Source organism: Gasterosteus aculeatus, chromosome 17 (assembly GCF_964276395.1).
Source record: "Gasterosteus aculeatus chromosome 17, fGasAcu3.hap1.1, whole genome shotgun sequence".
Classification (NCBI taxonomy): domain Eukaryota; kingdom Metazoa; phylum Chordata; class Actinopteri; order Perciformes; family Gasterosteidae; genus Gasterosteus; species Gasterosteus aculeatus.
This window is the reverse complement of record NC_135705.1, coordinates 3,087,064-3,104,136: the sequence shown is the minus strand read 5'-3', so window position 1 is coordinate 3,104,136 and position 17,073 is coordinate 3,087,064.

Below are 17,073 nucleotides of genomic sequence, written 5' to 3'. Positions count from 1 at the left end.
TTCTCTTTATAGTGATTTATTTTCTCGCCTCCATGAAATCAAAGTAAATATTTAATTAAATTCTGTAAAAATTACTTTCACGGTAAGAAACTGACCGTTGGATCACTGGGAAAATGAAATCCACTGTATGTCAATTCAAGATTTGTTCATACAGGAAGGTATTATTGCCCTTTATGTTACATTCACTTGCTTTCTTCCCCCTTGAATGCAGTTTGTTTTCTACTGTTCACTTTACCAGAAACAACGATGTATTATTTAACTTTTCTGATGTAGTTTTATTGTAGCTTTCTAAAGCACACAAAAATCTGCCACCCACACAGACTCCAGCGAATCTGGTGTTAAATAAAGCGTTTTGAAAAGGGTTCCTCTGGATATGGAACTGGAAGCAGCTTCCAGCAAAAATACACCGTGTTCTCTGCTCTTACATCCGGAAACCCGTCGAGTCTCAGTGTTTCCGTTACGTGATAGTGTGCACACAAACACGAGCCCCGGGGGGGGGGGGGGGCGGCCTCGCCGGGACGCCAGCAGCACCCCTTCCTGCCGGGGTGGAAAAGAAAATGGCTCCCTGTTTTAATGGGGCGCGCGAAGCGGCAGAGCGCCCTCTGCTGCCGCGGCGGTCGGACGAGCTCCAGCCGACGGACATTCGCTGGCTGCTGCTCAGACGAACTTTCAGACCCCCCCCCCCCCCTCCCCCCACCACCAACATGACCCCGTGTTTCCCTCGGTACCCCCCCACCCCCTCCCACTACCACTCTGGCTGTAGGCGAGTATGGCGAGGGGCCCTCCACGTGCCCCCCCCGCCGCGCCGGTCCTCTGAAGCCCACATTGTAAACCAGTGCCGGTTCAGACCACTGTGACTGATGTGGGATTTCCTGTATTTCTGTACAAATGTATATTGACTGTAACCCTGTGAATGATGTAACAATTTCATTATTTGTAATATTGTCATTGGTTTATTTTCTAAAAATGGAAAGCCCAACTTGACTCTCCTCAATAAAAATAAGATCTGTTATTAAACAGTGAACAGTAGTCCTTTTATTTGTTGTCAATGTAAACTTTTACATTTTTTTTTTTTTTTTATAATTACATTGTGCCCACAAATAATTTAATTTAAATAATTGGCGACTGGAGACTCAATATTTAATATAAAAGATTTTTTATTTGACGCATCAAAACATGTCCACGTCATAGTTTTTGGTTCCAACTGATAAATACCAAGTTACGGGGACTATTATACAATTTAGAATTGTATAACGTTGTAAATAATAATGTTTGCCTTTTCAAATGTGCACAAAAACGGAATAATAAAAATGACTTGTGGCAAACACAGGGAAACACACACAGGGCTCCAGCTGCATATTGTTGAAACTCTGTTGTGTTTTCCCAGTTATTATCTATAAATGTAAATTATGATGAACTTGCATCACGGTAAAAACTGATTCTAGATAATGACTTAATGTGATCCAATCAGAACGCAGAGAGGAGACGGCTAAGTGGAGACGAGTTTTTGTGAAGTTAGTTTTACTCCACATATTTAAGTGTATTACATTGTGATAAATGCTTATCTGATGTAGTTATCTTAATTTGGAATAGAGACACAAAACTAGTTGAAACATACACGAAATGTGAAGGACAACATTTTGTGTTGCCATATCTGTTTTTGATGTTGTAAAATGTGGTGTAAAATAATCAAAGGCAGCTGTAGCTTGAAAACATTCATTCTTTAATCTCACTATTCTCCTTTTTTCTGCTTCAGTGGCAACTTCTCCCAACTTCCCTTCTCGTGTCTCTGGAGATTTGGGATTTACAAAAAACTTTTCCAGTCTGTGGACTGACGTTCCGATGCCTCAATTACATACAGCTAAATGTAGGATAGAGTTAAAAATAAGATTATTTATTGCAGTGGTGGATTTTACCAAAACGCCTGGTGGATAATCAAACTCCTCCTCCCGGTGCCCCCCCCCCCCTTACCCCCTCCCCTCTGCCAGACTGCACATTGTTCAGCGGTTTAACGTCACAAGTGATTTGACCGACAGCGGGGGCGTCCCAACGCGCCTCCGTCTCTTGAGTGGGGGGGGTCAGACGCCCCCCCCCCCCCCCCCCCCTCGCCCCCCCGCGGGTCTCCGCAGAGGTTTTGAAACCTCATTAGCAGCTAACGCGTGAAAGGCCGGAGACCCCGGGCCTGACCCGGCGGAGAATGGCGCGTGTTAAAATGGTTTTACCCCGTGAAGCGGGAGGAGGTGGGGGTTCAGGAGTTCAGCGGAGGGGGGCGGACCCCCAAACCACCTCTAAGCCCCCCCCCCCTACCTTCTTACACCTTGATGACTGGACAGCCAACCATGGGAACCAACGCGGAGACCCTCGTCGACCTCTCGGGCTCCGGAGGTCATGGTGTACAACTGAGGGAGGAGGTGGTGGGTGGGTGTGTGTGGGGGTGGGGGGGGGGGGGGGGGGGAGTTCAAAGTGTCATGTGACTGATTAAATGTTAAACAGTGGCAATATTTTCAGGCCCGGAAATTCATGTTCGATGAAGCGTGGGGGTCTGAGTAGCAGGCAGGTGGACAAAGGCCGCGTTGTGGTGGATTGAAGGGTGGTGGGTGGGGACGGAGGAGGGTTGGGGGGGGGGGCACCTCCTCTTCGCAGGGCCCATGATTCATAGCTACCGGCCCCGTGTTCCTCCTTTAGCCCGAGGAGAGGAAACGTTATGGTGTGGAGTGAGGATCTCTACGTGGCAGCTCAGCGAGGCGTGAGCCACTTTGTCTGTACGTATTAATTACGCTGATACTCATTTACTCAGCAAATGAAAAGTAAACCTCGGTGTTTGTTCTGATGCAATTGCTTTTGTTCTTTGCACACAATAAACGGCGGCTGGCTTCATTTAAGGAGGAATAAAAGTAATTTTGTTTCCTTTCACAAAAGTCACCAGCAAGCCGTTTTCTTTGGCCACCTAGAATATATTTAAAAAAAAAATGCTTTTATTTGTTGAAAGGTTTATGAGTACTGTTATTTTTACAGCTTGTAGTTTTAGCTGACAGTCATGAATAAATAAAGTCGTTTGTGTTCATTAGATAAAAACTTTTATCTAGATTTACACCCACTCACGAAGAATTAAGTAGTACTTTAAAGAAACTTGAACACAAAATCCCCAAAATACTGAGCTTATTTGAAAGGAAAGGGCCTTATTAGCACCTCGTTTGATGTGAAATAACGGTGATTTGTGGTAAACCGACCGCTCATTCACAGAACCTCTTTTAAAATGCAGCTACTGGACCAAAACATCTGAAAAATGAGTAATCCTGTAATTAAGATTTATGGTGTTCTCCCTCTTTAATAAACCAGTTACTTAATTAGTTGTAAATATGGATTTTCCTTTTTTTGTTCAGATGGTTCTGCAATCATTCTGTGTCATTGGCTTCTCTGAATTAAAAAGCAGCTTAAGAAAAACAAGATAACTTAAGCTGGAGGAGGATAAACACGAAACGTCTTTACAGCCACAAAACAGCCCCGTTACCAATGTATGAACAAACCACGACCAAGGTGCCGTCAGGTCGGGAGGCGGGAGGCGGGGGGGGGCGTCGCGTTGGAGCCAACGACCTCGTTCCGCGCGGGGAGGTCGCCGCCCACTTTCCAAAATGGAGGCGGTGAGATGAGAAGCCGTACGTGACCCCGGCGAGGACATTAAGGCCAACGCCGGCGACGTGGGCTCACGCTGCCAGTGTGTGGAAAAGGCCCCCGAGTGGGGTCACGACTGTCACGAGCCGTCCCCGTCACGCCCCCCGCTGCCGACACCTGATGGAAAGTGGAATTAGAAATGTGTCTCCCCCGTCGGCGGGAAGGAGTGGATCTGCTTACCCTTAATTGGCAAAAAGCTTTAAAAGTTCGACCCCCCTGGTCTTTGAGAGAGTTACGAGAGAGACAGTGGCTAACGCGGCGCAGACTGCTCACAGCAACCCCCCCTCGCCTGGATCGGTGAATTAATGCGTGCAAGAAAAACCTGGACATCTGGGCTCGGGCTACTAACTGGTCTCTGACTGCGCTTAATGCAACCCAGCAGCAACTGTAAACAAGACGGAGAGGTTGACCGGGCTCCCCCCCAGCACCCCCCCAGCCCGGGAGCCATGTCATAAATAATAACCATGTTTGATCCGCACGGTTCTGGGCTTGGCAGGGAAATCAAAGACGCTTTTATAACAGAGTCCATCGCTCTCAAGGACAGACAACAGCTTTGTTGTCGGGGGGGGTTAATGAGGATTTATTGCCAAGTTGTTTCCCTAAAAACCTCCCGTACATATGCAGAAATAACCGCAAAGAAACCCGTTTTAATTACCGATTAACGCGAGTGTTTTACGGTTCACAAAGCAGCGTGCGAAACAAGGGGACGTTTGTGCTGCACATATGTGGACCTCGGACCGGGGGGGGCCAACAAAGTGCAGCGCAGACATTCAGCGTGATTCAGAGAGACGCGTGAACTCTCAGCGACCGTGACGTCCCCAAACTTCTGCTCTTCTAAATTCCCTTCCACTTGAGCTTCAGCCCACGTTGTGCCACGTCGTGTCCCTCAGTGCTCACTGGCTTTTTGGGGGGGGTCCAGCGGCAGGAGGCCGGTACGATGCATCGGGTCCCTTCATGTGTCCCTTCAATGCAGCGGAGGGAGAAGTCATCCATGGATGTCAAAGTGGCAATAACACACTTCAAGTACCAAAAGTACTCTTCAGGCAGAGTTTGCCCTTTCAGAATAATATATGTTATTGGATTTTAATTATTGATGCATTAATGTGTTCGTCACTTTAATGTTGAAGCTGGTTGGAACTACTTCACCTCCGGGTGGATCTCTACGTAAATCTGTGTCTTTGCTTTTTGTTTCATTGATTACATTTTGTTTAGAATGATGAATGTACTCTAGAGTACAGATCAGGCGTCCCCAATCTTTTTCCTTTGGGGGCCGGATAACTTTTCCCTTCTCTGGTGGGGGCCGGGGTCAGTTTGTAACAGAAAAATCGCTGGGGGGTCTTAATGTAAACTTTGATTGTTTTCCAGAAAGCCATAACCAAATATTAATAACCCTTTCCGGGCATCTTCAGAGAAAAAAAGTCAGAAAATAAATAATAACACTATTAATGAAATAAATAATAACCAAATAACCCTCTCGGGTTATCATACTCTGTCACGGGATTCATAGTGTCGGCGCAGATTGTATTCTTTGAATACCGCCACCGCCTCTTGACAGATGAGACAAACAGCCTTTTCTTTGCAATGAACAAAAAATAATCGTTTGACCGCTGCAGGTTAAATATTCTGCATTCTGAATGCATTTCTCTCTTAACCATGTCTCCATTATTCCGTTCTATTTGACAGGGGCTAGTCTAGGATTTGCGTGGCCAGACTGAAAAAAAATAATGCGTCTCTGGTATTGTTCAGGGGGCCGGGCCAAATGTGGTAGGCGGGCCGTATCCGGCCCGCGGGTCTTAGTTTGGGGACCACTGCTCTAGATTGAGTATTCAAACAGGCCAGTCGTTTTGCACACAAGTCGATTGGTCTCCGACAGATTGTGATCGCCACCTAGTGGCAAATATACAGCATCACCATATGCTTTACCATGCATTTAAATATCATCTATCGTTATTTATATTATTTATTATAATATAAATTATATTATTATTATTAGATTTATATTATAATAAATAAAATATGTATGTCTTAGTGAAGTAAAAAAATAGATTTAAAATATATTGACAATACTACTAAAAGTGAAGTACTTCACTGGTCAACATATTTTAAAATAGTATCTAAGCCCAGAACTTGAGTGTATGTAATGAACCCATTCATAAAAGAATCCTCAGTATTAACACTGTAACATAATATAATAAAGTGAACAGATATATATATATACATATACAATATGTATACTGACGTTTCCAGATTATACAGGACAAAAACCCCTCCATGTGCTCATAAATACCCCAGCGGGTAGAATCTAAAGTATCATTCTCTAAAGAGAAGATGAGGCAAAACCCATTTTCTTTTATTTTCTGTGGGGGTTTGATTACCCTGTGAGGCATAAGACAAACATCAGGCAAATATTATTGCTATAAGGAGAATAAAGTAGAGGTACATTTCACTCCTCCGTGTGCTGCAGCTGTTCCTCTCCATGCGTCACCGAGACTTGGGGGTCGACAGGTTTTCATCCACGATTACACGAGAAAAACCAGCTGCTGCTTCCGACACCTCCAAGGCCCTGAAGGGCGAGGAGGTCAGAGGAAAGACGTCACGTGCCACACCGAATGCGCTCGCACGGATTGATGGATTCGTAGGGGACAAAACGTTGGATGGATCTGATCTGATTTCATTTTCACTATTAAAAAGGTCAGTTAGAAGGAGAAGTAACAAAAATGTCTTTCACGTAGAAAAGAAAACACGCTGCCGTTGAAGGATGCTGCAGCAGGAGGTTACATGTAAAAGGAGAAGTGTGAAGGATCCAGTGGAATCTAGTGGTGAGGTTGCACATTGCATCCAACGAAAAAGCCCTCCGCTCCAATTCCAATGTAATGTGCACATTAAATCACAATCAAACTAAAATGCTGAGAATAGAACAGACACTTGAAAAGAGAGGAATGTTTTCTAAAGGCTCCGCGGCTATTTAAATAAAGTCAGGTTTTCAGGATGAAGCTGTGAAATCACACTCACACATTTCTGTCTCTGGTTGTTCAGTGAGAGCAGCAGTGGCAACGTTTGATTAGCTCCGCTTGATTTCAACTCATCCTTTGGAACCGTGACACTGAAATAAGTTTCCATGTTGTTTCCAAAAAAAATTGTATTTTGCATTTGAGGAGAATATTTACTCAATTTGGTTAAATTAAATGACAGGGTAAATACTTGCATTAACGACGGACACCGTGTTGCACAGTTTGACCAGCAGGGGGCAGTGTTTGGCAAGCGATCGCCTCTTGTCACAATTCCAGAGGACGAATTCCCCTCCAAGGTCTCTTCTCTTCTCATCGACGTGCAAACGGGACGTCAGTGAAAAGCAGAGGGGGGGGCAGAGGTCATCGGCCAACCGTCTTCTCCTCTGAGACCCAGCGAGGCGCGTGCGGTCCCGCGGCTCACCTGGAATCCCACTTCCTCAAGCGATTGATTGAAGGGCATCGTTAACGTGGCAGTCACAGCGTCCCATCTGGAAGGGAAGGACCCCGGATGCGTGACGCCACGTGGTGATGTTCATGCAGGATGTTAGTGAAGGCCTCGCACGTGACAGCACACAGGCAGCGTTTGCTTACGAAGACGTACCGCATTCACCATGAACCGATGAATGCGGCCGACGATTGATGCGTCTCGTCTCGTGAGCACTAGATGACGATAGTTGGAGCAGGTACTTCCGAGCCGGGTCTCCTTACGGAACAAAAAAACCCCCACTTTGCTTTGGTTCGAGGCAACGGGCTCATCGACGTCCAGCTGCAATTTCTGAAGCGCGCTGCTGTGCGGAGCCCCGTCCGGCCGGTGCTTCAAGCCTTCAAGGCGTCTCGCCCTCAGGACTGCGTCTTTCATGGAGTAGTGATAAACAGTAAGCGGAGTCCATCCATCCCACTCTCGAGGGCACAGTGACACCCGAGTGAAGGGGGAGGGGAGGGGGGGGGGCGAGGAGGATGATGGATTGAATTGCTTTGACTACCACGGGCAGAGGGAGACGTTTCACGGTAAGCGTCCTCTCTACCCTCGGAGTCCTGCAGCCTCCAAATCGCCTCTTCAATCCATCTCATGATCAGATGTCTGGATGCCCACACACACACACACACACACACACACACACACACACACACACACACACACACTGTAGGGTGTGTTCAGGCAATGCCGTGCTGACATTTGCCAGGCAGGAAGGTGTTGTGAATGATAAGGGAGGCGTGAGTGATTGCAGAAGTCCTTGCCGTGGCTCCCTCGGAGACATCCATTAGATTGGAGGAGAATTGATGGGGACATTTGTCTCTCTTAACTAAAGCTCTTTCTTGGTCGGGGGTTGAGATGAGATGATGAGATGCTTTCAGAGGAGGGAGCAGCAGGGGTCAGACGCGTCCCGTCCAGTGTGCAGTTCACCGAGTTATCTCTTAATGAGGCTCTCTGCCGCGTCCCCGGCCCTCCCGTCTCCTTTGTTCCGTCTACGTCCTTGGAAGACGTAATGTCTTGAGGTGGACTTGGAGTTTGGACATAAACGTCCAAGGACATCAACAGGCTTTTTCTCTCCTGAAAACGTATCAATACTGAATGTCAAGTCCCTAAATCTTTTGACATTATTAAGATCTCCCTCTGTGAGGCTTTGTTAAAAAGGAGTAAATCTGATTCTGGATAGAATTCTCAACACGTCTCATATAACTGAACTTTGTGTCCTTTTGGTAAAATGCATTTATTGTGAAGCTTAACGTGTTAATGTGTTAACGAACTCCAACACAAACCCGTCGTTCCGACAGCTGAGAGCAGCGGATGCAGTGAGAAGAGGGAGGAACTCACGAGACAGTGTTAATGTTCGCCGTTAAACCAAAAGTTCAGTGTCTTTCACTGATGTCACAGGATGTCATGTCAACATTTGAAACTTGGTTTGCCTTATTAAAATGAGTGTTACTGCCCCAGTGGCAAATCTTGACTAGTAGATGTGAATCTATTAATAGATGTGCCGGTTTTCCTTTTGTTAGCATTTGCCCATTATTTAAAAATAATTGAATTTTCATGGATACAATCGCTGGACTAGGGGTCAAATGAGCTTGTGTCCTTTGTTGGGTAACTCTGCAGCTCAGGACAGCGGGGGAGGACGCAGCAGAGCACGTATTCATGCGTGTGCGTGCAGAACCCTTTTATTAATTGAAGTGGAGTCCCTAAATGTCACTCCGAATTCTGCCGTTGGCGTGAAATTCGTCTTCCTTGGCTGATTTAGGGAAACGGTGACATGCCACACAGAGCTGAAAGGTCCTCACTCTCCTCCAGTGTGTGTGTGTGTGTGTGTGTGTGTGTGTTCGGTGGCATGTGCTGACAGAAGAGGTCCGTTCTCTTGCTGACTGGCTCTGAACCAGAGGGACACGTCTTAGGTGACAGTCAGAAATATTCTCCTCCACTCGTCAGTGACATTGACGGTGATATTGAAAAAAAGGATGAAAAAAAAAAAAAAAACAGGAGAGGCCCCCACCTACGTCTCCTTGGTGACGTAGGGTGTATGTGTGTGTGTGTGTGTGTGTGTGGGGCTGAAACGTGATGGAACGAAGGGATTCATTGGAGGAGAGGAGGGAGGGATGCTTAATGAATAAACAACAGGCAGTGACGCAGAAGTCACACCTCACGCTCAGAGGACTTATCTCCTTGGCAACTATCTCCGCCTTCAATTAAAGCGGTCCTCATCTGTGCGTTTCCATCTCTTTCATTGGTTTTCTCGAATTCTTTCTGAAATGATGGATTCCGTCCGAGGGCCCCGTCTAATTTCGTCTCCCTTTGTGCTACACTTTTCAAACAGAAGCACAGACTTCATGAGTCCACCGAATTCAAACGTCCCCGTTGGACAAAGCCAACCGCAAAAGCTCTCCGCCTTCACCTCCGGCCGGACCAGAGGTGAAGGCGGAGTGCGAGATGCGGAGCGCATGCAGCGGTGTTATTTCTGGCGCGCCACCCTGCGGTGCCACGCCGGCATGTGCCCCCTCGCTGCCGAGTGGCACCGAGCTAACGATGTCATCATTCCTAGCCGTCTCTCAGCTGGACCTCTTGACCTCGGAGGCCTGTGCCAGGGACGCATTAGTGTTTGATGCGTGGTGTGCAGCTGTGGAGATGACATAACATGCTGAGATGTTTGAGAGAGCCGGCAAAAAATGGTGATCTGCCGTCATGAACTTGTGACCACACAGACTATTTCGGAAAACCCTGCAAAAGCCGAGGATTGGTCCGCTCCGAACGCGGGGGGGGGGCCTCATATTTAGCGCCTGACATGCATAAATCTGCACATAGCTCATGATGCACGGCTTGGTTGAGACACAGCTTGCTCTCTGGCCTCAGACGTGGCAGACGTGGGCCGCCATGAGCCGCCCTTCCATGCGGTAGCTGTGACTTGTCTTTGGCTTGTCGTAACGCCAAAGCACGCCGGTTTTGAGTGACGCGCGTTGTGACCGGTCCGCGTCGACAACTTGTGGGTCGTCCCCTCGCGTCTCCCAAAACACCCTTCACGATGATGAAATACGCCGGGACATCTCTCGTTGCAATCTGGGAGAGACATTTTTTTTGCTGCTGCTGCTGCTGCTGCTGCAGCTGCCGGGTTTTTGGGGGAGGCAGCTGTCAGAGACAAACTGCCGTCCATCACGCCGTCCCCGTGGCATCCGACAAGGTCATCCTCTTCACGTCCACGCCCTCGACATCCACGGATTACTCCCCGTAAACTCTGGAAGCTGCATGTGATACGGCTCTCAAATGATACCGTCACTGTGTGAATGTAAACCAGCACATTTTTAGACTTAGAGGAGAGTGAATGAACTGAATTACGCAGCAATAACAGGCTCTTGTATGTTTCCTCTCGTCAGTAAAACTAATGTTGTTTGTTTTTCATGCCTAAAGAGCTTTGAGTGACAGGTTCATCGTTTGCAGTTGGTCGTTGTGACGGCCAAGACGACTTCCGTCCGGCAACCTCGAGCTTCACGGCGGCTTCAGAAACAATTACCAGAACACCCACACACAAGTGATCCCCTCGTCAGATCGGATGGAAATCCCTTCTTGCATGCTGTGGCCAATCCGGCGGATTTTAGGCTCACGCTCCCAGCAGAAGCTCAGTAAAAGTCAGAGCGTTGATATAAAAGGCTATTGCATTATTCATAACGGAGACATGCCGGCCTTTCAAATCATTTAAGAAGTGGACCAGTTTCAAAATGCATGTCCACCCTGCTCACGTTGAGCTACTTTAACACGCGCAAACCAGCATTTCCTGTTAGATTCATTCCTCAGAGACCAAACACACACACCTGACAGTTGGATTTTTATGCTGCAGTAGCACGACCGACAATGAACCGTCATACTTAAAGGAGGGCGATCGGTACCAATCCAGATGATGAGACGCTGACTCGGATCTTACTCGCCTCATATTGAGGCTTTTCTTTGAAGCGTAATTTGACTGCTTTCATAACAACAATGCATGGATAAGTATGAGGGACAGTGACGGATGACTGAGGCATTTAATGAAGGTGAAATACTTCATTCAAAACGTAATCGTACTTCCTTTAGAAGCAGTCAAATTATTGGCAAAAATAATAATTCCATGCATGATGTTTGAATGCCTGCAGTCCTGTAAAAATAACATTGTGTTTGACGAGTAAGACCGTACTCCAACAGCGGTGTTCTACTTCTGTTGTTTCCAGAAAAACATCTACACAACAAACAGATGTTCACTTAATCCGAGGCTCGCAGCTTCTTCCGTGCCTCCCTCAGCATCGTCTCCCGTCACGAGCAGCACGCTCTGTTTTCGCCTCCAACGTGCTCACAGTTGGCAAGAGGCGGAGAGTTTGCCCTTAACGCCGGTCCTATTGCCACCGTACCACCCGCGCTGCCGAGGGCAACGGGGTGGATGAGGCCGTCCTTCTGACTCTGGTGTACATCCCTGTGTGAGACCGCGCGGTAGAGGGAGGGAGAGAAAATGGGGGTGATGCCGCTCGGCCTCTCGTCTTCGTGTCCCAATATTAAAAAATCAGCGATGAATGAAGGTTGGACCGGCGGTGTGTGTGGGCTGGAGGTTCAAACACATTTGACCAAAGTGGGATTTTCAGGGTTGAAGATCCATCTTCAATGCTCTGGAGTTGCAATGCAATGTACATTTTTATATATATATATATATATATATATATATATATATGTACATTTACAAGCGAAACCATTAATCATAAACCAAATAGCGATGCAAACGGTGCGGCTCTGTTGGAAGAAGCTAGTCGGTTCAACACTCTCCTCTTGCATCACTACCAGCCCATCCTGAAGTGTCTGGACAACCAATGGATGGATTGCCTTCATAGTTTGCGTGGCCTCTGGCTGTGAAATTCTTTTTATTGGGGCTACTAGTTAATCCTGGCAAAGTTTCAAAACAAAATAAATAAGAAAATTCACCATTTATTTAAAAAAAATGGTTGAATTGATTCTCCACATTCCAGCTGATTGGGGAACTGGTTTGCAGATTGATCCCTAGTAACAAAATAGAGGAATATTAAGTTGGAGAAACACTGCATGTGTTACATAAGCCTGTTTCATTGGAATAAAATAATAATGCGTACAAAGTGGGTTTCCAACAGAACACACAAGATTAAGCCTGTGGTCATTAGGTGAGCATAAATAGCACCAACATCTGTCCTGATGCAGCTGAGAGCAAGTGGAGAGGTTTCATTAATATTCACTCAAACTGTGGGTCAGAATGGTCAGAATCGACCTCAATCCGAGCCTCTAAAGGGCTTAAAGACCAGAGCTTCTGGATGAATATGCTAAAACGAGGTCTACATTAAGTCAAGAAAGAACCATGAGCGCCCCGGGTGTGCAATCCCTCACCTCTCGTCAGCACCGAACTGATTGGCCGAGAGGGGAAGCGCTCAGAGCTCCTCTCACTTCTTCATGGAGCCGACCGCCCCGCCGTCACAGCAGGTGATCTGAGCAACCCTCCAATCAACTCGGGGGGGGCTTTTGACTTTCAGCACAAGTGACTTGAGCAAATGGAAATGACAGCGAGGAACCAAGAAACGCATAGTTCCTGAGCCGAGCAATGTGGTTCATGTGTCCATTCTGAGCCCTCCTCTTTGCTAACGTGCTAACGTGCTACGTGCGTTTTAACTGCTCGGTTAAATCTGCAGTAGTTTGAGTGCCAGTAAGATTGCGAGGATGATTGACACCATCGACACAATGCAGATGGGAGTTTTTGCCTTTAACACATGCCCCCCCCCCCCCCCTCCCCTCCCCACGTGTGAACGATGACATGCAGAAAATGTCCCGGCAGAGCTGCTGACGCCACACAGCGCGGCAGCTACATCTGGTGGCCTGAGATTTACGCGGTCAGACCCCAATCGACACGTAAACACTCCCCCCAAATAGCGCGGCTCGGTGAGAGGATAACACAAACCCAGCTGCACATCAACACACCATCTCATTCGTCCTGGCAGTTGGCAACGCCAGTGAGCTGTGTGCGTGTGTGTGTGCGTGTGTGTGTGTGTGCGTGTTGGCAGTTGATAAGTCAGAGGAGAGTTCCGGCGGGTTGACAGGCCACATCCTCGCCAAGTGGAGAACCACCCGTGTGGGAAAAAGTGCAAGTTGTGCGTTTTATTCCCCCATTTTGTGCGCTGCAGGACTTGGGAAGAGACGTCCACAGTGCTAAGAGAACCTGACCTTCAACTATTGTCGGTTTCTGTATGAGTTTATCGCACAAATGAATGGATTTGTGGGACGTATTTCCTCCTTTCCTTCAGCAAGGAAGGGTCGTCTCTGCTAAATGCTTTCGTTAGCTTTACAGAACTTAAACACATTCATCATGGCCGCTTAGATACTGTCAGGTCATGTCAAACATAAACTACAAAACTCCTTTTGTTGTTTTTGCAGCCGTCAGTCGATCCAGCGCGCGGAGCTCGCCGTGAGTTTGAGAGTCCTCCGCCGCGGTTCTGTTCTGACAGCTGACAGGGACGCAATGACCAGTGACAGCTTACATCTCAAACAGCAGCGCCGTCAGGAGATCCACAGGGGGGGGGGTCAGAAAAGAGCATTTGAATTTCATGAAATGAAAACGTGGAGCATGTTTTGGCTTACTAGATGAGAAACGCACTTTTCTGGGATCTAGTACGATTTAGATTTGTTTCACTCCAAAACACTGCATTATTAATATTTCATAGCAAAAATATTCAGCTGAGGTGTTTTAACGGAGTAATGTATGTTTGACCATTAACTTTTGTTTTAACGTTGTTATTCGGGAAAGCATTCGAACATTTATTATCACACGTTACACTAAAGCTACTGACTTCTAGCTTGTGCTTGAGTTTGAATTTGACAAACACCAGAGACATGGCGTCACTATAAATAGTTTCTTCCTGTCTGCCACCGTGTTTCCACGTCTAATCCGGGTTAAGGGAACCTATGACAAGGTGCTGTGACTGTGCGTCGTTTAAAAAGGAAATCAATGTGAGCATCGGCCTCGTGGCTTTCTTCAAGGGAAATTACATCTTCCGAGACGTCATAAAGCAATTAGGTCAAAGTTAATAGTAGTAGTAATAGTTAATTTACATTAAAAACACGCAAAATGACAAGATGAACCTGATGGTGAGTGTTTTTCTGCATATTCCTGAAATGTCAAATGTTGCCACAAAGGTCACAGTCTGGATTTGAAATGTTTCACCTACTGTTCATGTGACCAAATGTCGTCCGAACTCTCCATTTAGTTTGACCCGTCCAACTGGTGGAACAAATCCGCCTCCCCTCCCACTCACATTTCGGGTATCTCAATAATAACTCTGACTCACTCTCACTCAGCTCCAGCTGGTGAAATTGGCAGATAAGGGAACCCTTCCACAGCCTGGAGAGGGCCCGTCATGCGCCGCTGATACCAATATTGCTGATATTTGGCAGAGCAGCCCGATTGTAAACAGAGCTTGGGCGCAGTTATGTGGGTGACACGGTGACACGTGTCAGATGAGGCTCTGTCGGATTGCTCTCAGGTGTTCTGCCCTTTCCTCTCCCTCTCCGGTCAGCTCTCACGAGTAATGCTGCGAGGGTTCACGTCCCGGCCCGATGTGGAAAACACTGGGTTAAGTTACAGTGGCGCTGGCGCTGCCGCCATGATGCGGCCGGCGCCCCGCCCCCCCCCCCCCCGGGTCCCGAGCCATATACCCTCCCACGGTGCCCTTGGCTGACCGAGGACACCCCCCTTGCCCTCCATCCCGCTTCCTGTGGCGGCTTCCCAGAATCCCAAATGTCAGCGGCCCGGCTTAAGAAGCGACAGCTGCCGCCGCATCTTGGGTGTCCGGCGCCGCATTCCGAGAAGCGCCCGAAATGGGACGATGTGACATTTGCAGCGGGGGGGTGGTCGTCTCCTCCCTCTGCGGTTCTAACCCCCCCCCGCTGCGCCCATGGATCCACACGGGACACAAAAGGCTGCTTTACCGGGCCAAACGCCACGCTGCGCTTGACATTCATCATTTATTGATGGGTAGTTCTTGCCTTCCCCGCTCTCACACTGGCTGATCCCCGGGGGAGGGCTCTCCCGCCGAGGTGCCCACATTTACCCCTGTTGACTCGTTACTGCTGTGACGCACAAACGACAACTTCTGCGGTAGTTTGCGTTTGCTCCGGAGGCAAAAATGAAATAATGTAAGCGAGCGAGCCGCTTAACCGGAATACACAGCTGACGGCTGCTCAGAGGCATTCTTATCCAACGTGAACCCGGCGTGGGATTAATGTACGGGTTCCATGTGCGGCTGCCCGCTGGTCATCATTTCAAATGTAAATCTCATTTTATCTTAAACAAAAACGGGGATTTTTACAAGCAAAGCGCCCGTACGTCATGGAGCAACAAATGTTGCTAAACCCCGATGAAAACCTGGGCACACATGAGTTGGGTAAGCCTGGATTGATGCTGTGTCCCCGCTGACAAGGTGGCTAAAGCCTCAAGCACTGGCTTGTTTCCCCCTCGTTGCACATTTACACTACTTTTAACACCTCGGCGAAACGCCACTGCTGCAAAGACTTGAAAAAGCACCTTGTGAGAAAGCAATACGTGTCTGTTCCTGTTGTGGCTCAAAGTTGTTTTCCCCCGAGTTGGTGACGTTACTGTTACGAAAGGGTTTTCTTTGCCTCGAAGCGCTGCGGTTGAAAAACATGCATTGGGTTTAAAGACGGACATCCAACGGCTTCCTGGTTCAATGTAACGCGAGAGTCATTTTCTGTCAAAAACCTTTAAAAAAAATGCTTTGAACAACCAAAATAGCGATCTCTTCAAAAACTGTCTGAGCTCAACAAACAACTTTTTTTTAAATAAGGGCCAAGCGGATCATTTCCACCAATCACGATTGCGCAACACAACGGGGTCACGTTCAGAAACATCGTGACGCTTTGATCCACAGAAGTACAAAGCAGCAGAGGCGTCAGTCTGAGGAAATCGATATCAATGAGGCGTTTATTGTTTTAACGGCCATCGTGAACATCCATGCACGGAAGGTCAACTGGCACCGAGAAAGCTACTGAAAGCCGAGCAAAGTCAAAGTCCCTTCGGCACCGGCCAAAACAACAACACAATAATTGCATTTGGTTAACATTAAGCTTCCAAATGCACCACCGGATAAGATGTTGTGTTATTCTGCCAGGTTTTCTTAATCAATATACAGATGATACATACAAATATCCGCATGTAAAGAGGTGAGTTGCTGCATGTTAATGCCACATTAGTAACCATTGAGAATGAATCATCATGTGACAAAATCAACAAATTGGGCACCACTTTCTCCGTGGCCTCACCTGAAAAGGTTTGTCGAAAGTCTCACTTGTTCCGCAATTCAGATTAAATTTCTGTTCAACTAGCTTTCACTGCTCCCTGAAAGTAGCCCTTAAACCGTTGCTAAGAACAGGTGGCCGATATGATGGGATCCGGGAACAAACCAACTCCCATGTGAGAGGTTCATTTCTGGGCAAAAACATCACTTTTTCGCATAATGTCGAGCTGTCTGTGTGCAGATAATGATGAAACATTGTCATCAGACACAATGATTGAAATGCCACTTTCACAAGGTCCTTGTTAGGAATGTGCAACGGCTAAACATCCTACAGTGTTGTTTTTCACCATCTAGGCGGCGGACCAGTCGGACTACGACCCCCACACACAGACACGTACCAGGGCTTTTTTTGCGGACAACATTTGGGGAATTGGACATCTGCATGAGCGCCCTGAGCCACAGGGTGGGCGCCGTCTGCGCCGGGTGGCAGGGCGCCGGGTTGCATTTCAACGCGAGGCGTCTCCATTTTAAGCATCTCTAAGTCCGTTTCATCCCAGCTGCTCAGCGGTTAATCAGCCGACATAAACAGAGGCAGAGGAAATTTACCTTCTATATACCT